The 24476-nt window shown below is 36.2% G+C and overlaps 1 protein-coding gene across 1 annotated transcript in view; it reads left to right on the top strand.

Moving 5' to 3' along the window:
* TENM2 (teneurin transmembrane protein 2) overlaps positions 1-24476 on the top strand; it is a 3267991-nt gene that overhangs the window by 2111224 nt on the left and 1132291 nt on the right. Inside the window, exon 13 of the mRNA XM_077757352.1 lies at positions 4919-5032. The gene's annotated coding sequence lies outside the window, so the exon portion shown is untranslated. The remainder of the gene's footprint in view (positions 1-4918; positions 5033-24476) is intronic.

Below are 24476 nucleotides of genomic sequence, written 5' to 3'. Positions count from 1 at the left end.
CCCCTGCTCACGCTGTCTCTCTCTCTCTCCTAGAAATAAATAAAACATTTAAAAAAAAAAGCAGTGTTATATTTTAGTCTAGTGGGTTTAAGGATTTAATAGCTTTGTAATAATGTAACTTTTCATGTCTTTCTGATGCATGTTACTAGATGGCAAAATTTTAGGGGTTGGCATGCACCTTATACTTTAATGCAGCTTCCTTGGCCTCTGTCATGGGTCCTTGAACAGAATTAGCACCTGACTATCAGCATACAAACATGAATACAAAGACTTGTTTTCCTTATTAATCATTATTGTCATCTAGAAAAGGGCCAATGGAAATATAATGCAAATCACATGTGTTATTTGAAATTTGCTAGTAGGCACATTAAAAGTAGTCAAAAGAAGCTGATGAACTTAATTTTCTTAATACATTTAATTAAACTCAATATATCAAATAATATTTTTTGATGTGTACCCAGTATACAAATATTACTGAGATAGTTTACTTTCTTATATTAGATCTGTAAAATCACGTATGTGTTTTACATTTACACACTGTCAGTGCGGACTATCCACATTTTACGTGCTCAATAGCCAATAGCCACATAGCTGATGGCTACTCCATTGGACTCTATAAACCTAGGAGTTGAAGTGGTTTCTGATAGTTGGGAACCACTCGATTAAATATTGGTCAAATAAGTAAGTAAATGATACTAGCTAACCGATTTTAGTATATCCAGATCAAATGATAATTTTCAATGTTATAAAACTATCTTATTGCTGGTCTAAATGCCTTACTATCAAATTTCCTAATTAAGGAATAGAGGAATCTTTTATTTTGCTGTAGAATATTCCTTTTTTTTTTTTTTTTTAATAAAGCTACAGTTCCTAAATAGTTATATGAACAGTAGAAAAATCAGAGTGGCTTGAGTATGCTGTAACTCATTCATTCTAACTCATCATTTCATTTCCTGCTTTGTGGAATGAAATTCACATGCTCATATTTTTAAGTCTCTGAAATCTTTATTTTTATTCATTAGTAAGAAGTCAATCAATTTGCATTTACTAATTTCCCATTTCTCACACTGTACCATCACTCTCTATGTCTAAAGAAAAGATTGTTAATATTTCTTTTAAGCCTATAAACTTAATTTCCATTAAGAGAAGAGAAATGGTAGTTTGGATGAAAATAACAACATCTTGCAACTTTTATTCCTAATGCCTGGGTTTTATAGGTTTGTCTACATCACTTCATTTTGCAGTACTTCCTATTGTATGAAATAGGTAGACAGGTATGTGCTTAAATTTTCTGATTTGTATGTTTAATGATAGAAAAGCCCATCTAAAAGATACAAAGTAAGACATTCCTAAATTATTTGTCAGATGTCAGTAATATTTAGTTAATTTAAATAGCTCATTTTATAATACTTTCAAATAGGATATTTAAATTCTCAAATTTTTGATAAACATTAAATGAAAAGTTAAAATGATTTGATTCAGTCAAAAAAGGACACAGATTAACTGCCTCAGTAATCTAGAAGTTTCATTTCTAGTATAGGAAAGGGCTTGGAATAAAAACAGATGGCTGGCATTGTCCTATTTCTGCATAGTTTTGTCTATTCCAGGTGAATTTATTTATAGAGAGATACCCAGAATGATGTCCACCAAAATCTAAGCAGCAGTTATCACTGGCTGGTGTACTTTTGAATGATTTTACTCTGTTTTTATTTAACTATACAAATTTTTTAGAATAATACCACAAAAATATTTGAAAATACAGGTTTCATTGTAGTTATATAAAATCCCATGTGTAAAATCTAACAGAAATGCACATTTCAGAAAAGAAAACTAAGTTTTTTGTTGGTTTTATTATAATTTATCAACATATTTAAGTTCAATCAATACATGTCTTGTCAGATCTATTGTAATATAGATGAAAGCCTAATAAACAGTAATATTGACATTAAATATATGCCTTAAAGCATGTATCATTTGTTACTAAATATTTGATGAGTGACATAAACTGATCAAAAATCATTTCCATTTATCCATTTGACAAATATCCATAATACATATAACAAAATAGGGGTTGAGTTTCCTATGTTAGGAATTAGTGGATTTTGATGTAATTCTATTTTAAAATAAAAATAAATAATAATAATAGCTAACATTTATTATGGAACACTCATTAAGTGAATTATGTATGCATTCTTTATAATAACCCTATGAGTTAGATAATGTTATTATTCCTATTCTATCTAAGATTCTAAGAATGCAGAAGATTAAAATTTTTCTTGGGCTGCATGGCCATTCAGTGTTTTCGTCACATGTTAAACACAGCAGTTTAACTGTGGAGCCTAGCAAGTTTATCATTTCACTGTACTGAATATACTATGTATTCTGACCATACCTGTTTTTATTTTATGTGCCAGCAGCAAGCTTTTAAATTTATAATTAACATGATATAAAATAACAAAGCAAGTACCAGATCTCTTGCCTAAAATGTATAGCTGTGTTATTGCTAGATTGCCTTGCTATTATAGAGAGAGGAAAGTGGGTGATGGGCATTGAGGAGGGCACTTGTTGGGATGAGCACTAGGTGTTGTATGGAAAACAATTTGACAATAAATTATATTAAAACAACAACAACTAAAAGAGAACTCTTAACTAAATATGTAATCTAGTTGAGACAAGTATCTGACTCAAGTGCAGGTTCATCTACAGTTCCAAAGATGAAGGTCAATGATTTGCCCAAGGCTAGGCAGCTCGTCAATGAAAAGGCATGGAAGCTTCCTGTGTTCATACTATTGAGGCTTACTTGTATGATTTTGTACTATTCATGATTATGAATGTAACTTTTAGATTCAACCCATTGGTGAATCTTCTTCAAAATATTCTTACAATTTTATTTAGTAATAAAATTATTAAATTGTGGCTTTTTATAACATTAAAAACTAATAATCTGGAGAGATTAAAGGATCAGAACTGCACAAGTGAGTAAATAGACTTGATTATAAGGACACCTAATTATTACAAGGTAGGATATAATTAAGTGTTAAAGTTACACGATGAAAAGACAGTAAAGGCTGTAGAGTTTCTAAGGAAGAAATCAAAGAACCATATTGCTTTGCTGGGCTCTGATTGCCAAATTGGAAACTTGAAAAAAAATAATAAAAACAAAACAACTTTACATAAAGTCTTACAATTCTGTCTGGTCTTGTCAGTTTGTCTTTTAAAGGCATCGTCTTGATTAGAAAATTCTGTATCATTCCCTTATAGTCAGATTATCAAGCTACCAAAATAAGGAAGAGAGCACAAGAAGGAAACGAGAAATTGTGGTTAACATTTGTTGTATACCCATGGTGTGTCAGAAAGGCTTCTTTCCTTATTATTTCCTCTGCTCCCATTTTACAGTTAAGAAGACTGAGGCTGGGGGGGGGGCTGAGAAACCTAGTATAAGGTTGATGAGTGAGAGAGTCACAGTTCAAACTCAGCTCTGCTGTAATTTAAATTCCATACTCTCCATTGCACTGTACGAGCCAGCCCTCTTACTGTCCGCAAGATCAGTATGCTAGCACCTAATATTTATTCCACATTTCCAGGAGTCTTTGAGGACAGAGAGGCTTTCAGAGTGGTTAGGAAGGATAGAGTCATCAGTCTGAAAATATTGCTTGCCCTTATGAGGTGGGGATCCAGGAGTGTGGTATCCAGCTGTAACCTTATGTGGGAGCTGGAGATAGGCTTAGCCAGACGGAGGCTCCAGCTCACCAGAGGACCATTCTACTCTGCCTTAGAAATGCTGGTTTAGGAAAGGCTCCTTTGTTTTACAGGTGGGAACACACATTTGATGTCCAAGATGAGAATGACTTGAGCAAAACTAAGTGATTAATGCTATTTATTTTCCATTGTTGTCATTCCTTCTTTGTTGACTTCTCATTCTTTTTTTTTTTCCACTAACACCAATCCCTTTGTGAACTTAAGAAATCACTCTTTGCCTCCCTCATAGCCCCAGTTCTACTGGCCAGGGGAGAAGAGAACATAATGAAAAGCAAACATCTTAGTGTGGATTCATTTAATTATGTGGACTTTTTTTGGGGGGGAGGAGGAGATGTTTGTATTTTTCAAAAGAGTTCATCATTAGAAGGTGACCTCAAAATTTCTGTTGATCATTCCAGGTATAGCATTGGGGTGTTGGTAACAACAATGACAACAGTGACAGATGATGTGTATTAACCTGGTACTGTGTGCCAACCACTGTACTAAGTGCTTTTGATGGATTTTTATGTTTACTCATCACAGCATTTCTGTGAAATAGGTGCTATTATATCCCCATTTTACATGATGAAAGCTTAGGTTGTTTGCCCAAAGCAAGGTGTCAGGGGATTTTCCTATTATGTAATATTACTCCTGCATTCTATTGACCATGGTACTAATTAGCAAGTATTTGGATTTAAAAGTTGGCAAGGTAATGCTCCGATTGTATGGATGAGTAAACTGTATAGTTGAAGATGAAATAATTCATTTGTGAATGTGAAGAGCAAGCTTCAAATCTGTATATTGCTAGAAAGATGTGCTTAAACTATTCTCCCATTGCAATACTATGTATTTCAGCGTTTATATCATAAACAGCATCACATTTGAAGGATAATGAATGGATATAGTATTGTGGTAATTTTGTCTTAACGATAATGGTATGCCATAGCCAAAATGACTGATTTAATTAATGGGTTTTATAACCATATTTTACATTTCTCTATTGAAAGATATTCTAAAGGGTAAGGTGTGCAATTTAGCTCATTTAGCACCTAATTCCACCTTTCCTACATTTTGAAGAGATATAGTATTTATTTGAATTTTTATTTTTTTTTGTTTTATGTGCTCATTTGAATCTCATCTTTTTTCTTTTTTTTCTTTTCTTTTTTTTTTTTTTTAACAGTTACATCCAGCTTTTTATTGCCTAAGCCGACTGGGGCTTGCTTCGTCGCTTGGCTTTGCTGTGGAACACTCCTGTAAAGCCAGCTGAATTGCACATTGAAGATCCGCCCTTTTGGTGAGTGGAATCATAGCTACAATTTTGTGTTTTGCTCTACCTCATGATGTTTGTATTGTTGACCAAAGTGCTTTTATACAGAGCACAAAATAGGGCTTTTCCAGCTCCGTGCAGGAAAACTGGCTTTTTTTTCTCTTTCTTTCTTTTTTTCCTTATGGACAAAAGTAATTTGTACTGTCATTTTCTTTTTCTGAAATCTGCTATTGTGTCTCTCTCTCTTCCAACCCAATTGAATGACTACAATTCTTCAGTCATGCATCTGCCTCCTCTACCTGGGTGTGCCCCCTTGGGTACCCCTCCTCATCCACTGGCCTCTACAAATAATTTGGTCATTACACTTTTAATATTTGGTGTGTACACATGGGATAAAAGGTGATGGTTGTGGTCAGTTGGGCCACATAGCATTGCATTGAAAGAAAAACTTGGCCTCCTTGATCTGTTTAATGTTGTTAATCTATGCATGTAGTAAGACAACAAGCAAAAAGGAAACTAGCAAGCCTTTCTGATGTTCATAGTAAAATCCTCTCTGTTTTTATTGCTCCTGAACTGGTATTCTAAATATATTTCTACAGCATCTAGTGCCATATATCACAGGGCTTCCTAAGGCTTTTTCTTAGGCCTTCTGCATACATTTTTCTCTAGTCTTTTGCTTTTTCAGATCTTGCTTTTTATATTTTTATAGGTCACAGCTTACCAAGACAGTGCTTTTTAGGGGTTGAGAAAATTAGAGGGTTCTATGGGGACAATTAAAAATACATTTTGCGGGGCGCCTGGGTGGCTCAGTCAGTTGAGCATCCGACTTCGGCTCAGGTCATGATCACAGGGTTCCTGGGTTCGAGCCCCATGTTGGGCTCTGTGCTGACAACTAGCTCAGAGCCTGGAGCCTGCTTCTGATTCTTGTCTCCCTCTCTCTCTGACTCTATACAACATGAACAGGGGAGAGTCAGAGAGAGAGCGAGACACAAAAAAAATCTATAAAACATATTTTATTTCAAAAAATAAATAAAACATTAAAAAATACATTTTGCAACTCTGATTTGTAGATGGATCATCTGACTTAGCTAAAACCTCAGTTATAGAATAATATTATTAATTTGAGTACATATGCAGATATGTTAGCCATGGATAAGATATGGGAAGAGTTATGATAGAGACTTATGAGTGATTAGATGGATAAAAGGAAAAGGTATCTGTATTAAATATTTTTTCTTCTTTTTTTATCCTTTTTTATTTCTAGCAGAAGATTTTCGTTGTTTGTGGGGGTTTTTTGTTTTTTGTTTTTGTTTTTGTTTTTTTTTTCCCTGTGAAAATGGGGCAGAAAGTAAAGGAAAGTTCTTAGGTGTCAAAGTGAGTGAGAATGGGTTTAAGAGCAAGGTTGATGATGTGAATACTTTCATGAAGGGGGTGTGCATAATGTAATAATCAGACAGCCTGGCTGGAACAGTCAGTTGTGAAAGTACTTACAGAGCAGATAATATTATGCTTTGATGGGAATCTTGTGTGGCTTTAATGAGAAGTAAAGTAGATGATGCAGTTAGGTACTTAACGTGGTACTTGAACACATAGTCAGAGATAAATGAATGTTACCTGCAGTTTTGGCTCCATTTTGTTGGTGAAGAAACTGAAGTCCAAGCAACTTGTCTGAAACCTACCTTTCTACCATGACTAGTTTTCCATGTTTTTTCTTCGTTTTTCCCATATGTTTTCTTGGTTATGTGGTCTGAGCTGAAGGAATCTTCTATTTGGGTAGTATGAACTTCTTTTTGGATTATACTGTTTTTGGATTCTGAGAAAAGCACTCAATGGGATAATGTTCAGTACACTTTAACTTTCTCTGAAGCATAGTTGTTCCTAGTGTCTTGGAGGTCAGATCCAAATGGTTGTATAAGGAAGGCTTGAATTTATTAGAGCACATCTCTGACTTCAATGAAGTAACACACAGATCAGGTGCTGTCCTTTTCTAGAAATATCCCTTGGTACCACTTTCTTTCTTGGAAATGTGGGTCCATCATTGTTTTGGTTCTTAAGGAAATATCACTGAGTGCTAAGGAAATCCATTATAAATGTAGAGCTGTCAATTTTGGCAGAAAAGGGAAGGGGTATGGTGAAACAGACCTAAGACTCTGACATACACTATGTAACCCATTTGTCTTCTCCCAGAACAAGTCATAGATCTGAACGCTGCAGAGTCAGAGGAGGTAGGTTAGGGGGAGCCAGACCTGGAAGAATAGAATCTACAACGAAGAATAAGGCCCATGTTTCAGGTTCCTAGAGGATTTTTTTTTATCTTGTTAGATTTAGTGATCATTCCCTATTTTTATCTTTCTTGCTTATCCTAATCTTATCATCTAAATTTAATCCTCTGACTCAGTTTCCAGGAAAAGATGGGTCTTTAGCACATTGTTGTCAGGGAAATAGGCAGAGGAAAATGAGGAGTATTCTATCAATGTAGGAAGAGAGAAAAAAGGCTATATGATTTTAGGAACCACCTTGATAATAAAAGGAAATCTTAGAATGTCAGTGATTTGCCTAGCATTATGGCCTGGAAACTCATTGAGTTTTCTCAGTGCTCTCATTAGGTCTGGCCATCATTTAGTTAATTCACTATTATAACCACACATGTTTTGAATTCTAGCTAAATAATAATCCAGTCCATGAGACAGGGCTTGGCTTGCAGAAAACTGCTGTCAATTTTCTGAATTCTTTCATGCTAACTGTCTGGAACTGTAGTTTACATTCTGTTGAACCTATTTTCAAGAAATACCTACCTACTTCAAAAAGAACTTTGCAAGACTTCTGCCCTCTGCTGTTCAATTTAAAGTGTCATGTTCGGGGCGCCTGGGTGGCTTAGTCGGTTAAGCGTCCGACTTTTGCTTAGGTCATGATCTCGCGGCTCGTGGGTTCGAGCCCCGCGTCGGGCTCTGTGCTGTCAGCCAGCTCAGAGCCTGGAGCCTGTTTCAGAGTCTGTCACTCCCTCTCTCTCTGACCCTCCCCTGCTCACGCTGTCTCTCTCTCTCTCCTAGAAATAAATAAAGAGAAAAAAAATTAAAAAAAAAAGTGTCATGTTCAACCCTCAGAATAAATGAGAGTAGCTTAACTAGGAAATGGGTTTATAAACATAAACTAGTGTTTGTCCAAGTTTTTAGTTCTCATCCGTACTATCTCTGGATTTTTGTTTTCTTTTCACTCAGGCTTCTGACTGAAATTTTAAATGCTACTCTCTTTCCTCATAAGAGGAAATAAGTATATTTATTCTAATTTATATAATTAATTTACTAGATCATAGCTTATGAGATCATATTCTTCATACTAAACCATAGGCTTTCTCAAGAATAATCCTATATTTTTTCTTGTTCAAAATACTTTAGTTAGTGGATCAGCACCTTGAAAATTTCTATGCAACTTCTTTTGCTTAACTGGAGTTAGTGTATAAAATGTTTTTTTTACCCCCTGTTGAATTCATAGAAAACATTAGATTTAAATGTAGATTCCCATAATTTTGGGACACTCATAACTACTTTCAACCAGAGTAGGATGAAATATAAGATGTGATTCTGTCATCACTAAAAATATGGGGGTTTTTTTGGCTTTTTTTTTCACTATTTAAAAAATGATGATAAAAGAAAAAACTTAAAGATCATGGGAAAAACCCTGATCTTTTGAAAGATTGCCATTGAAAAGGGCTAAGTAGAACCAATAGTTTTCAGTTTCTGTTAGTATTAAATTGAAACCCTACTTTAGGAGAAATTTTGGGAAAATTAACAGACCTACATGAAGGCTGTGTTTTTGGCAACACATCCTGCAGTGGGTGACATGTGGATTTAATTCCCTATCAGTGGAATGCAAGTTGACATTTTTCACTTTCCTTCCCATTTAAAGGCTTTGTAATAATCAGTATGTACTGAGTATATAAGTGACCTAGTCTCTTTAAAAATAAGATTACCTTTTTTTCTCTAGTTTAAAATTCATTTTTGTGTAAGCACTGAAACTATTAGCACCGTGTTGAAAATATTACATGGAGCTCTTTTTCTATTTCCTTTTCCTTTGTTGCCAGCATAGAAACACCCTTTAATACTCAACATCTAACCTTTAAGATGAGAGCATTTTGAAATTTTTTTTTTCTACACTATATGACGGGGTTGCCTCTTAACGTCGTGAGATTTACAGCAGGTTTTCTTTAAATATTCAAAATTCTCCAATATATAGTCATGCAACATTATATAATTCATAAAATATTTCCTTGGATATTTAAAGACTAAAATAAAACTTATATGACCAGAACAAATATATGATGTGTGTGTGGTGTTTTAATAAAACAATTATGAAGGGATAAAAAAGTAGATAGGAACAGTTATTAAATACATGCCATGTACTACATTTAATTTTTTCCCTCAATTTAAATTATTTTATTTAACATAAAAACAAACTCCTTTTTAATCCTGAAATCTGAGGTCCCAAGAAGTTAAATATCTTGCTCATGTTTGCATAGCTAAGAGGGAGAAAAGCTTTATTTTTTTAGTCCAGTCTATTATTCCAGATACTGATCCACTAATTGAAATATTTTGAATAAGCAAAAGTATGAGATTATTCTAAAGAAAGTCTAGGTTTTATTTTGAAGAATATGATATGATAAACTATGATCTAGTAAATTAATTACATCAATTTTTAAATTATGGAATTTTTGTAAAATCCCATTGTCACTTATACTGAGTCACTTATACTGTGAATAGCGTGCTTATCGATATTTGCCAACTATCATTGGATGTGGATTTTGATTTTAAAGTCCTGGAGTACATAAATCAATGAGATATTTGTAACACCGAATAAGAAAAGTAATTATAAAATGCTATTTAAATTTTTGAGTAGCTCATTTGGAAAACTGAGTGGGAATATCTTTGAATAGCTTAGTTTACTATTACAAAACAGTTTTAAAATGTCTACAGAGGTTTGTTGTATGATTAGAACTATGCAAGCTAGGATGAACAAATAGAGCAGAATTTGGGAAAAATCAAACATTTTAATGAGGCATTAAGAAGATATTGTGGGTTCAGTTCCAGACCACCATGATAAATATCACAATAAAGCAAGTCAAATGAATTTACCCGGTACATATAAATGTTATGTTTACACTGTACAGTAGTCTTTTAAAGGTGCAATAGCCTTATGTCTAAAAAAAGGACATATCTTAATTTAAAAATAGTTTATTGGTAAAAAATGCTAACCATCATCTGAGCTTTCAGTGAGTCATAATCCTTTTGCTGGTGGAAGTCCTTGCCTTGATATTGATATCTGCTGACTGATCAGGGTGGTGGTTGCTGAAGGTTGGGTGGCTGTGGCAGTTTCTTAAAATAAGACAATGATGTTTACTGTACTGACTCTTTCTTTCCTGAGCATTTTCTCTGTAGCTTGTGACTCTGAAAGCATTTTACCCCCAGTAAAACTTCTTTCAAAATTGGAGTCAATTCTCTCCAACTTTACCATGGCTTTATCAACTAAGTTGATGATGCAGTATTCCCCATGCTATATTGTCATGTCAACAGTCTTCACAGCATTTTTCACCAGGAGTAGACTCCATCTCAAGAAACCAGCTTCTTTGCTCCTCCACAAGAAGCAGCTTCTCATCCATTAAAGTTTTGTCATGAGACTGCAGCAGTTCAAATATAATAATAATGAAAATTTTGAAATATTGCAAGAATTACCACAATTTGACAAAAAAATGAAATGAACAAATACTACTGGAAAAATGGCATCAGTAGAGTTGCTAAATGCAGAGTTGCCACAAACCTTCAATTCATAAAAATCCATTGTCTGTGAAGTGCAATAAAAATGAAGCATAATAAAATGAGGTATCTCTTTATAGGGAAATTAATAACATGATGAGCTCCATTTGAAAAACCAGAGATTAAAAATACATTGTGAAAAGATCAATTTAGTATAAATAAAATATCATCATACATAATATAATTATAAATAAGTCAAAATATTATAGGTGAAATATTTTAATGGATATTTGCTTGTGTGCTTGTGTTGTGTACCTGCATACTATATTCTGATCCCGAGAAACTTGGTTATAAAAGTAGGCATCCTAATAAAGAATGTAAGAATATAGATAGGGCGGTAATCATACAAAGACTATCAAGAACATGGGGAAATAAACAAATATAACAGTTGATTCTCCTTACTTGTGGGAGTCATGTTCTGTGAAGTTGCTGGGAACACTAAATTAGCAAGTACAGAACCATTGCCTCTAGGGGAAATACAGGATTAGATAAATACATTTTCATCAGCCAATCAACAGATCAATATGTAACCTTGTTTTATGTGTATTTCTGTTTAAGGACATCTTATTTAATATATGTTGTTGATTCATTAACATTGAACTCAGTACTGTAATTCTGCCTGACCACAGCTTATCTAGCACACGTATCTTCTCCAAAAGGGCTTGGGATCACTAGATAGCACATAAGTACTTGGCTGGGGAGTCATTTAAAACAGCAAAATCAGCAAGAAAAAAAAAAAACCCAAATGTACAAAAAGTGGCACCAAATAGACCATGAAAAGTACTTGTTTATAATATGAGCAATGAAATAGAAGGCATGGCATTATCTTGTTACATCTCAGCCCAGAACGTGTGTATTGGGCAACTCAAATTTCTCACTGCTCTGTGGGTGATTGTAAAAGTACCAGGAGTCTTGATTATGGGGTTACAAATAAAGGAATCCAAAAGTAGATAAACTTGTGTTCAGTAATTAATGTTCTAGTATTTTGTCTTATTTGCAAATAATCTAGATATTCAACGAATATCCAATATTTAACTTATCTCAGTATATCTTTAAGGTTTACAGTTAACAAAAAGATTTTGGAAACTACTTTTAAGTAGACATACCATAGGCATAAATATATTTGAAAAGTAGATTTATAAACTTTTACATTACTTACATATCTTACTTGTTAACAGTTTAGTTTATTTATGAAATTTTCATGAGATATTAAATGTCTAATCATCATCTTGTTATCTGTTATTTTTCTTGCTGACATGTTTGTAACTGAGACAACATGAGACTGAGTTTCAGTAAATCTGGATAGAGTATAAGTATTACTATATCCAGTGCTGATAACTCTAAAGACATGCCTGTTTTACTTAAACCAACAAAGTTAAATCAGCGTTTATTTACCAAACGTTATCCTAGATCACACGAATTTAAAAATCATTTAGGTTAGTTTCTATATTTATGAGAATATACTTGATTTATATAAATGCTTGTTTGTCTTTACAAATCAATTTTGTCAATGCCATCTGGAGGTAGAAAACTATCACAAGTCTATATCACACATACATAAACGCATGTAACATGTAGACACATGCAGGGATCTTCGAGCTTTCATTTCAGAGTTCTAGCAATGAGAAAAGTACGATAATGGAAAACTCACTAGTTTGTAAAAGGAGAGTTGAACCCAAATATAGTGTTTCTGGCCAGTAGAATAAGTTAAAGTTACCCGCTCAGACGGCTAAAGCTTTTACTAATATTTGTGGAAAGCTTCAAAATTTTTTATTCATATTTCCATATAGCTTTCTTTTATTTCTTTTCTTTTCTTTTTAATTCCCCCCCTAAGAATTATCTCCTTGAAGTTTGCATATCAAGGGAATGCTCTGGGTTTCTAGAGAAGACCAGGTAGAATACTTTTATCTCAAAGGCACAGGGAAAGTATGTAAATTTGTCCAAGAAAGGCTTTTGTTTCTTAAATCCAGATCTTTCACATATGTGCAAGCCTTCTGAGATGAATAGGGGAAGTTTGGGAATTGGCAAAAGGGATAGGTGGTGTTTGAATTGTTTCTAGAACCAACATTTCTGTTCTTAAAATGACTCAGTTTGTAAGACAAGTACATTTTTTAAGTCCTCAAAGAACTGGGTTGCAATCAGAATAATATCTAGAAGCTGACCCAGCCATCGAACTACATTATCCTCAATTTGCTGCTTTATATCAGGGAGAAGATCTTCAGGTAAGATTGAAATCAAAAGATTCCTATATTCTAGATTTAGAGCTGTGTTTCTTTAGAATGGTTTGGTAAATCCTTCTACAAAGACTTCAGAATGTTCTTCCTTTCCTCTGGGTACATACTTTCATTTTAGCTTTGGGGAAAAGGCCTTAAAAAAAAGTTCCTATCAGGCTTTGAATATCACCTTCCAATTTGGCCCACTTTTGATTATAGAGTGCTAAAAAAAAAAAAAAAAGCCTTTCAGATATCTTGTTAGGTGCCAGCCAGGAGGAACGGTAAATATGCCTAGCTGTCTTGAATAACGGCCTGGGGACACAGGAAAGGTTTTGAAAGAAGGTGCAGAAGGTACTACCCTCCCAAGATCCAGAGCCACTCCCAAAGATAACAAAAAGAAACACTTAGACAATTCTGAGGGCTGGCAACACTTGGTAGGAAGCCAGCCACAAATGTAGTGCAACCCACCTCTCTATCTAGCCATATTTTTGGGACTCCTTACCTCATGGTTGCTAAGCCAAGCTCCTGGAACACAAAATTAGACAGATGAGGCAGCAGCTATTCCTGGGTAAGAAATGATCAATAATCCATATCTTTTCCTGCCAGTCTGAATTTGGAAAGGAAAAGATATGAAATTTTATCTTCTCTCTACTGGGTACTACAAGTAGGAATCTGGGAGAGCTGAGTTTGTTATTTATTCCGACCCTTTGTAGGCTACCCTTTTTCATAGAATGTCATCTGCAGGTTCCAGAGAGAATGGGGTATCCCAGGGAGTTCTCATCCCAGTCCCCAGAAACTAGAGGAGGTAATTTCCCTCCCCCACCCCGTCTCTCCTTTATAGTGAGTGTTTAGCTGAGACTACATTTTCACTAGGGCTTCATAAATGGATATCCAAGGTGGTTAAAAATTCTCCGCTGTGGCCACTTTAATTCAACATGGTCTTTGGTAGGGTTACCTTCTTTTTCAGGCTTAAAACAAAATTTTATTCACCTGAGCCCTCCCACTGGCGCCCAGATTAGCTTCAGTCACACCCAGCCAAACACCGGACCCAATCAGGTTTTTAAAATTTTTTTTTAATGTTTTATTTATTTCTAGGAGAGAGAGAGAGATAGACAGCGCGAGCAGGGGAGGATCAGAGAGAGAGGGAGACACAGAATCTGAAGCAGGCTCCGGGCTCTGAGCTGGCAGTCAGCATAGAGCCCGACGCGGGGCTCGAACCCACGAACCGCGAGATCATGACCTAAGCGAAGTCGGTCGCTTAACCGACTAAGCCACCCAGGCGCCCCCCCCAAGGAGGTTTTTAAATTAGAACCAATCAGACCAGAGATCCCTGGGTATTTCTAAGATGGGCGTGGCCTATTCGATCTGATTTCCGGAACTAGTGGGGCGGGTCAAGGTAGTAAGAAGTGCCCAAATGAAGTCCTGAGGCTCCTAACTGTAGAAGCTGTAGATCCAGGACCTAACAGGGATGTACTTACTACCTCTGCAGCTGCAAGAAGCAAGAGAGCAGCGAACTCCAGAGGCTGAACAGGTAGCGTCTCCCTGGTTCCTTGTTGCTCCTGGGGACTACTGGGGGTCTCTTTTGATTCTGACTTTGATATCAGAACTGTTAAAAAAATAAACTGAGGTATAAGAGTTTGAGTAAAAATCAACAGAAATCGGCAGTGCCAAAGTGGAAGAGGTTAGGAGCACTCTATAGGCTGCAGTGCAGGGAGAGAGTTTTATAGAGAAAAGCCTAAAGCAAGGTAAGGAAATGATTGGCGATAGTTGAAAGCCTAATCGGCTGTTGGTGATTTGTTGTCCTTAGCATTTTGATTTTGTAGCGTTGAGGCATTTACAGGCTGACTTTGGTATGCTTATGTCAGTCACCGTAGCGTTAGAGCCACATCAGTCAAATGTCCTCCTTATTTAATTTCGCACTTATTTAATTAATGTAATGAATTTAGCACCTCCTTATTCCGCAAGTGCAGTGTTTTTGAGTTGGAAGTCACTTGTGAGCAGAAGATAGAATGTCTAAGCACTGGTGTTGTTTGTTCAGAATTAAGTATCATATTTTTAAAAAGTGCATAAAGCATATTATACCAGCATTTGTCTTCTAGGAAAATTATGAAAGATTTTTAAAAACTCACTGTCCTTGGTATTGGTACGTGTGTGGTGTGGGGAATGGGGTTAACAATCACTGACTTAGGGGAGTGGCTAGTGCTGAGGAACTGAAGGGACTTATAACTTTCGAACTTCTTTTTACACATTTAACATTTTATGATAAGAATTGTCATTGGACAGACTGATGTATTTGGAAGGATGTTACCTAAGGGATTGTTAACAATAAGGGCTATTAGAAAACAATCGTTACCAATAAGAGTTTAAATAATAACATCAAAATGTTGAAGTACTATATAGCTCTGAAAAGTGTATCTTTTTTAAAGAACGTAGAAGAATATGGAAGTATTTTTCATAAGTATATATAGCCTTATTTATTTTATTTTGACAAAGATACAGAGAGCAAGGGGGAGAGGGACAGAGAAAGAAGTAGATAGAATCTCAAGCAGGCTCCATATTGTCAGTGCAGAGCCCAGTACAGGACTTGAACTCATAAACAGTGACATGATGACCTGAGCCAAGACCAAGAGTCGGACACTTAATTGACTCGGCCACCCAGGTGCCCCAATTTTTTCTAAATGAACTAAAGAACATTAAGAAAAAGGTGAGAGGGACATACAAGGATATGTTAATAGTGGCTGGTGCTGAGGAGACAGATAACAAAACATTTGTGCTTTCTTATTTTTTCTCTGTAGTTCCCTAACTTTCTACCATCATTTTATATCACTTTTATAATTAGAAAGTAAATAAGGATGAAAACAACTGAGCAGATATTAGAATGTGATTTTTTTTTGGACAGATTGAGATACTTGTCATGGATGTTAAACCATCTTTTACTTAACAAAAATGTGAGTAATTTTTTTTAAAGTTTATTTGAGAGAGGAAGGAGATAGTGTGTGTGTGTCCATGCCTCCGTGAGCAGGGGAGGAGCAGAGAGAGAGGGAGACTGAATCCCAAGCGAGCTTAGTGGTGCCCGTGCAGAGAGGGCACAAGGCAAGGTTTGAATCCTCGAACAATTATATCATAACCTGAGCTGAAATCAAGAGTCAGAGGTTTAACCTACTGAGCCACCCAGACGCCCCTAAAATACGAATATCTTATTGTTTATGAGGATTTAATATCCTCCAGAGGAAGATGGTGCTCTTTATATCAAGTGTTATGGACAGCCAACATGAAGAGGAAAAATACCATCAGAAACAAAAAAATTTTTTTCCACTTATTTAAATCACCTTTTCAGGTTCTGTTGATGAAACATTTCTCATTTCGTATAATTATTAATTTTAAATTATTACATCTTTTTGGTCTGCCTTTTAGGGGAGTATAACGTGTTAAATAGTGTGTGTGCAAAAAAGAAGTTTATAAGTCTTGTTTTCTAACAGCCTCACTTTGGAAGAACAAACTGGTTCTTTAAAAAAATGAAATAAGTGATATGAAATTCAGAGGAAAGACTTATCATTGTAGTTATCATTGTGGGCAGAGCGCATAAGAGAAAGCATCAGAGAATGGATGGCATAGAATGAGCCGTGAATAATGGCTAGGGATTTGATAAGCACACTGCAGAATAATAACACGGACTACTTATTGAGGGCCTATTACATACCAACTACTGAGTCAGACTTTCACTGTAGCCACTTCAAAACATTTACCACAGTGTTATCCAGGAGCTGATATCATCTCATTTTACCGATGAAGGAAAGTAAGACTCAGAGATACTAAACAACCTTCCCAAGGTTAAATAGCTAAAGAATGAAGGCAGAAGGATTCAATTACCACTCTCTTCCTGCTCCTCCTCCTAATCCTCTCCCTCTTCTTCCTCCTCCTCGTCGAGTCCTTATGCCAGACATATAACATTATCCAGTTGTCACCTCTCAAAATGTTGGTTTCTTCTGCAAAAATGGTGTCAAAGTGGCATACCCAGGGTTGGAAAGTAAATAGTGGTGCTGGGAACAAGGTTGATTTCACTTAGAGCTGAGGTTTGATCAGTGACTGCTCTGAGACATGACAGCTCTATGAGCTTGAGCATGTTACTGAACTTTTTAGGGCTACGGGATCCCGTGTGTAAAAGTGCTTTCTTTCATGGGCCCTTGGAAAGGGTCAATAAATTGTTACATGTAAAAGTGCTTAACACAGGGCCAGGCATACAGTAAGTACTTGATTACTACTTTTTAAATGATTATTATTATCAACAGCAATAGTAGTAATAAGATCACCATTATTGATGTTATTACTGTAGCTTTGTTACCAAAAAAAAAAAACAAAAACCAAAAACAAAAACGAATATCACCAGTGGCACAGGAGGACATTTCAATAACTAGTGAAACAAAACAGTGAGAAGTTATTCCCATGTCAACTTTATCTGATATATCCATTACTTCAAGGAGAGCATCTCAGTTTATGTCTACTCTGACCTTAACCACTCTCTTACATTTGCTAATTTCTCTATTCTAGGAAAAAGGTAGCAGGCTCAGACTCAGAGCTGTCATTAGCTAATAGTATCTAGTTTGAAATTAGGAGCATTTAAAAAATTAAATTTATTTGACAGCTACCCTCTAATCATAGCAAATTGTATGTGGATTTTTCTGTTGTTGTATTTAAGGTTTTTATAATTGACTTTTAAACTAGTGTCTGTAGGAAGCAAAAATTCATTAAGGTAAATAAAAATACTAAGAAATAATGACAATGGTGGCCATTGGGAAGCTAATGATGGAAACAGGGTGGAAAATACTACTCTGTAGGAAGCTGGCAAACGAATGGAGTGAGCAGACTCCAGGGAAGAACCACTGTAGCAGAATGGAGGGTTTATATAGGGAACTAGTGGGGCAGAAGGTTGGTAAAGCCCTCTTTTTTCTCATTTCACTATGTGAACAACATTTCACCATGGAGTGCTGTCCAGGAGGCAGTACTAGTCTGTAGGCTGTCACTGAGGAATCTCTTTTCTAAACCACAGCATTCATGTGAGGGCTCTAAGTGGCCACTTCTCCTTGTGACGTAAATTGAAGACAGAGTTTTGGAATAGCCAATTTTATTCAGGCGTTCCACATTATGAATCTAATCTCCTGGAGGCCAGCAAGGTGTGTCTGAATTCCTTTTACTCAAATCCTCGTACCTAACCAACTGCTTGGGACACTCTAGGTGCCCAAGAAATATTTTCTGAGGGAATAAGTAAATTCTATCCACTGAGGGTCTTTTACCAAGTTCATTTTATATTTGTGTGACCAAACCTAAGAACTTTGATGGGATTGGTGTAGAGAGAAAACGTGAATTAATTCAAAATTTAATTGCTATTTGACCTTCAATGAGGTCAGTAGTGTCACTGCAGAAGTACTTTTAGAGACCTGCCACTGTCAGATGAAACATCAGTAGCACAAATTGAAATATTACATCCATTCATGAGGCCCAAAGTGCACATAGTTGTCACTCCTGGTATGCCATAGAAGGGGCTTCAAGAGAGGGCATGTTACTGACCACAGAGTGTTCATAAAGGACCACATCGGTTTTAATCATCAAGAATTTTCATGGATTGACAGCAGTGGAATGGAAAAACATGTCAATAGGGTAATGGAGAGCAAAGAGATTATGCTCCCACGTGGTGATATTGCTACTTTAACAAAACTCAGAGCAGGATGATTCATGAAACAATTTTGTACCATACTGTGTGTATTTGCGTTCCAGGTCAAGGCTGTCAAGGGAAATTCTGTCAGAAAAGTTTCCTCAGGGCTCTAGTCTGTCCCTCTAGTGCTTCCTCTTTACATAAATCACAAACTAAGGATCATCAATTTAGATAAGGACATGTAAAGTTAGCCATTTATAGGGTAATTCTGCTTTTGATGTGCTTCCTAATTAAGGTATAAGAAATGATAGTGACGTTTTGTAGGGGGAGAGGAAGAAGGTTATAGATACTTTGTGATAAAAGACCACATCACACTTCAGCAAATTCTTTGCACAGTGATAAATTTCAACTGCAATGACTACTTTGTCAGACAAAATCCCTCCGCCTATACTGAATAATATTTTGAAGGTATATTTCTGTGACAGCCAGGATTTTGCCTCTCTACCCAACACTGTTGTGTAAGTGGGATTGCTTCAGAGAGCTGTTTTAGCTCTTTATGTATACAAAACAGGTTGAGACTGTTCCCAAAATGTAGATATATTGTAGACCAAATGTTAAAATTCAGTAATAGTAACAATAATAATAAATTCTGGAACTTAATAATAGCTAACATATGGAGACTACATAATATCATGGGCCAGCTCTGATAAGGATTACATACACATATCTCATTTGATTCACACAACACTGCATGGAACATTCCAGACTCAAACCTTCTGTACTCCCTTAAACTTCTCTTAATCATTGAAACTTACCTAAATTTTTTCTCAGTTTCTATCTCCCGATGAAGGTGGGCTCAGCACTGAAATAGCACTTACTTCACAGTATAATTCAAGGTAGCATGATATTTAATATAAAACAGATTCAAATTTGTGTCAGTGTCAGAACCCAGGCTGATAATCCATTTTGTGTATGGCAACTTTCTGAATAAGTGATACTCAATGAATGTCTTGATTGGACATTATAGAGGAAGAAAAAGTATTGCACATACCCTTGTATTTTATGAGGCTCTTAGTCACAATATCACCTACAACTTCTTTAACATAAAGGCCCTAGTAAATAATTTGCCTGACTCAACTATGATAGATTTATTTATTAAAAAATTCATCAGTGCAAGATCATCAACTCCCAATTGCTCTTTTATATTCTTGAAGGAGACCTTAAGTGATGAAGAAATTCCCCTGACCTTGGAGTGACTCCAAGAGACAATTTAAAGGCAACACACAACAGCATTTAAGAAAACCTCAACATAAATTTGAATGCACTCCAAAGAGGGGGTGGTTGTCACCATGGTGATCTTATTCTTTCCTAGACTGAGCTCATAATGAAAGGGGAGGAGTTTTGAAAGAAAAGATGCTGAAATAGGTGGACTAAAAACCTGGATATAATATTTAACCGTTATTAGAAATATGGTGCATAGGTTGAAGTTTTGAGCCCATGCTTGGGATCAGATACTCAATTAAGATCATATGGTTAGGTAGCCTGAGAAAACCACATTCTATTGTTAAAATATTTGTAAGTAATTAGAAGAGTATCTTATTATTACCAGTACACTGCTAAAAAGCATTGTATTCACACCGGCCTTTATTTCACAAACACTTGGGATGTTTATTCCTATGCACTGTGCAAAGTGCATTACATCCATTATTTCTTTTAATACCAAAAAAAAAAAGCTATGAGGTAGATACTATAATCATTCACATTTTAAAGATGTGGAAACTAAGGCAAGTGAAACAAACTTTTTTTTTTTTTTTTACTTTTCCTTTGGATCTGATTTTAATCCTTTTTTTTTTCCCCAGTGAGATTTCCTTAGGAAAAAATCAGGTAAATAGTTAACATCCAACTCTTTTCAGTTCTGTTCATGATTCCTGGGTTGTGGGATTGAGCCCTATGTCAGGCTTGAGGCTGAGCATGGAGCCTGCCTTGGGAGATTCTCTCTGTCTCTCTCTCTGCCCTTCTCCCCAACTCGTGCACGCTCTGTCTCTTAGAAACAAACAAGCAAACAAACAAGAACATCTTCATGGAGCTTGCCATCTATTGGTTTGCCTAGGTGACTCAGCTAATAAGTCGCAAATCACCGATGTAAGAGTCAAACCAAGGTTCGAACTCACAAACCCCACCATAAATAACTATAATCTGCATATCAAAGCATATGTCAATACTATAATAAGCTCTTTTTATGACTAGTCAAACCTACACATGATCTGTTTGGATGATATAGGTAGAAAGGCTACTAGCATGAGTCTGGAGTACTCCTAGCTGTCATTACTTGTGTTCTCCATTTTGAGAATTTCAGGCATCAGCGACCAAGAAGGTAACTTTTTTCCTGTTACATATTACCCAGAAGACTCTCTGGACTTGCGGCAATTTCTATCAGCCACAAGTGGAGGATGATTCTCTTCTAGTTAGGAAGGGCCTCCCTCTTAAACTAAGCATATGAAGCAGACATTTATCAAAACCAACCCTGGCTGCCATAGTGGTGACAGATGTCACAGCTAGACCTCCCTCAAACAATCCTGGAATGACTCTCTGGAATTCTGTGTGTGCCAACAGTCATTTTCAAACCCAAAAATTTTTGCCTGTGTTTTCCCCCTTGCTTTCATGTGCCCTTCATTACCTAGTTCTTTCCTCAGTTACTCTGATTTCTGACTTTCAGAATTGTGGAGAACAATTATTTCCTTTTAGAGAAATCACTGTGACTCTGGCAAAATGGGTATCTCTCGGTAATGTTTGTTAACATTTGGGAACAGTGACACTCTTCCTCATGGCCCAGTGTTCCTGGTAATGTTCATTTTTTAACTAAAAAGAAAAAAGAAAAACAAACAAACAAAAAATACCTTCTTTAGGTTGCTTTTCAAACCCTTTCATGGAATTTCTAACCAGTATCTTCATATCCCTGAAGAAAATGCATGGGAGCCAGCTGCTAAGTGCTGGTGTTTGCATGCACCTGTTTGTTTATTTTTTAAAATGTAATTGGGAATATGCCTAGAACCATGAGTCTGTTTCTGTAGTGCACTCAAAGCAGATTTAAGCACACAGAAGACAATCACAGCCTTGTATTGTGCATTTCCTGCACTCATAGTTCTCTAGTCGTCATTTTGCAAAGATACAATGATCAGAAAAGTCTGGAACACAAATTTCAAATGGAGAGATGAGATACCAAAAAGGAACTGAAAACATTAAGTTCTTATCAGGAATTGCAGCACTCTTATCATTGGCTTTTGATACCGGCTATACTTTCATATCCTCTAGGAAACTTTGAAATACACACACATAGCCTGGTATATACCATTAGTGATTGTGATTTAATTGGTTGGGGCTGTGGCCCACATATCAATCTTTGGCAAAAGCTATGCAGACAGTATGATGTAATTGGCCTAGAACCAACCCAAGGCCTGCCTTTCCCACCTCATCTCTGGGCATCTGCCTCCACATTCATCTACCATAGTCAACTGTCCTGCTTTCTGTTTGAGCATTCAGCGCTCATTCCTTCTTGATGAATTTTGTTCTGTCTTGTCCCATCTACAAAAATGTTCATTACCTAAATCTTTGCATGGCCACTCCATTCGTGTCATTTAGCTTTCAGTTCCCATGTCATCTTACTGGAATCTATATGAGCAGGACCTTCTTGAATTGTGCATTGCTGAATGAGGGTGGCAATAAACAGGGCACCATCTTTCTTTACATAACAATGTTTCCTCCAATTTCTCTCAAATCAACTGGTTTTATTTTTTCTTTTCCAAGTTACTAAAGGAAACCAGTTTGTTTATTGTTTTTATTATTATTATTTTTATCTTGTGTCATTGAAAGATCGGGACCAAGAGAGCAGGGACTTTCTCTGCCCTCAGTATTGCGTTTATGGTACCTAGAATAGTACTTTGCACCCAGTACACATTTGTCAAATGACTGGTCTGTGTGTGATACGTGAAGCTGAGAACCTCTGCTAGAAGATAATGCTACTGTAAGGTAGTTGAAGTTCATCAGAAAAATCTTAAGCTGAGATAAGCTGAGGTAAGGTTCTGAGTAGATATCAAATAAAGGAGAGCAGTCATGACGAGATGTTGGAAGGCTGCTCTTTGTAAGGGGAATAGTATCTCTTGAGAGCTGAAGCAAGTCATCTCAGAGTAAAGCAAGGTAATTAGCTTGGCTAGGATGAACAAGTTATGATTAAAATTAGCTCAATCTCATGATACGATTAAATCACCCAAAATGAACACAGTACTTGGAAATCACAATAGGTATCTAGTGCAAAAATTTCTAAATAATATCATAACTGTCATGGAAAGCATGCAGTGTCCCCAGTTCTCATGAAAACTTTGAAAGCTGTATCTTGATTTTTAATTAATATTCTGAGAAAAGTGAGAAACAACTAATAATAATAGATAACTACTGGCATTTAATGAGTGAATGCATCTCAGTGCTGGGCATTGCACCAAATACTTATGTTTGTGATACCATTTTAACCCTCACAGCAAATTTAGGAGGTGGTTAATATCCACAATTTACTACCGACAAAACTGAGACTCAGAAAAGCCAAGAAATTGACTGACGTCCCACCCCATGTAAGTGGTTGAAATGTAATTTGAACCCAGAATCATGGACCCTAAAGCTGTGGCAGTCACCTAAAATGCTGCCCTGCTCAATTTGGGCCCAGCTTCATCCAGCGTGACCTTGAAGATGGTCTGTCTTCCATACTAATGACATCTCACTAAGTTAGAATTTTAATAGAAAGTACAGAAAGTCTTCAGGTTACACATTCTTATAAACTTTTCTTTTAAGTCCCCCAGTTGGAGCTCAAAATAAATATGCTGTCATAAAGAAAGAATGTTAGGAGTAGTGCTTAGAGCACCAGGCCACAGAGGCCAAACATTGTATAACTTAGAACATTTAAAAAAATTTTTTTTAATGTTTTGTTTCTGAGAGAGAGACAGCGTGAGCAGGGGAGGGTCAGAGAGAGAGGGGGAGACTCAGAATCTGAAACAAACTCCAGGCGCTGAGCTGTCAGCACAGAGCCCAACGCGGGGCTTGAACCAACAAACCTCAAACGCACGAACCGTGAGATCATGACCTGAGCCGAAGTCAGACGCTTACCCGACTGAGCCACCCAGGCGCCCCAAACGTTTTCTTAAGAAAAAGAAAGTACTTTTATCTTGTGTGTTGTTTTATATATTATGGGTGGTTTTTAATTATGGCAATAGCATGTAACATTTAAAAAATATATAAATTGTTTGCCTATGTTTTAATAAACTATGCTAATATCTAAGCAAAATATTACAAGAAAGGCTCAAAAAGTGCTCAATTTTTAGCTTATACTTGAATGCTGATGCCTGGTTAATAATTTAATTAGAGCAAGAAAAAAGATATTTGGATGATTTTAGATGGATGACAAAAGAGAGGGTTCTTTCAAAGAATTTAGGTGGATTGCAATTATTTTTATTACACATGTGATTTCATTTCAAACTGAATTATTTTTTTCTTTTTGTGTGAAGGTACCATTCCTCTTCAGGCATCCTGACAGTACAGATAGGATTGTGGGAGGGTTTGAACAGGATGTGCGTGTCCAGGGCACATGAAAATGGAAGTGCATCAGGTGTATTGTGGAGTATCAGACATTGGAGACGGTGGAGGAGGGATGAGCATGAGAGAGATTTTAAATGAAGAAATGTGCTTGGGTTAGGTCCAGTAGCCGGGCTGCCTTGGCGTGGATCACTTGTTTTCCGGTGTCTGGACTACTGGTCAAA

This window comes from Crocuta crocuta, unplaced genomic scaffold (assembly GCF_008692635.1).
Source record: "Crocuta crocuta isolate KB4526 unplaced genomic scaffold, BGI_CrCroc_1.0 scaffold131, whole genome shotgun sequence".
Lineage (NCBI taxonomy): Eukaryota > Metazoa > Chordata > Mammalia > Carnivora > Hyaenidae > Crocuta > Crocuta crocuta.
Note: the sequence above shows the minus strand (reverse complement) of the source record. Positions and strands in the feature narration are given on the sequence as shown.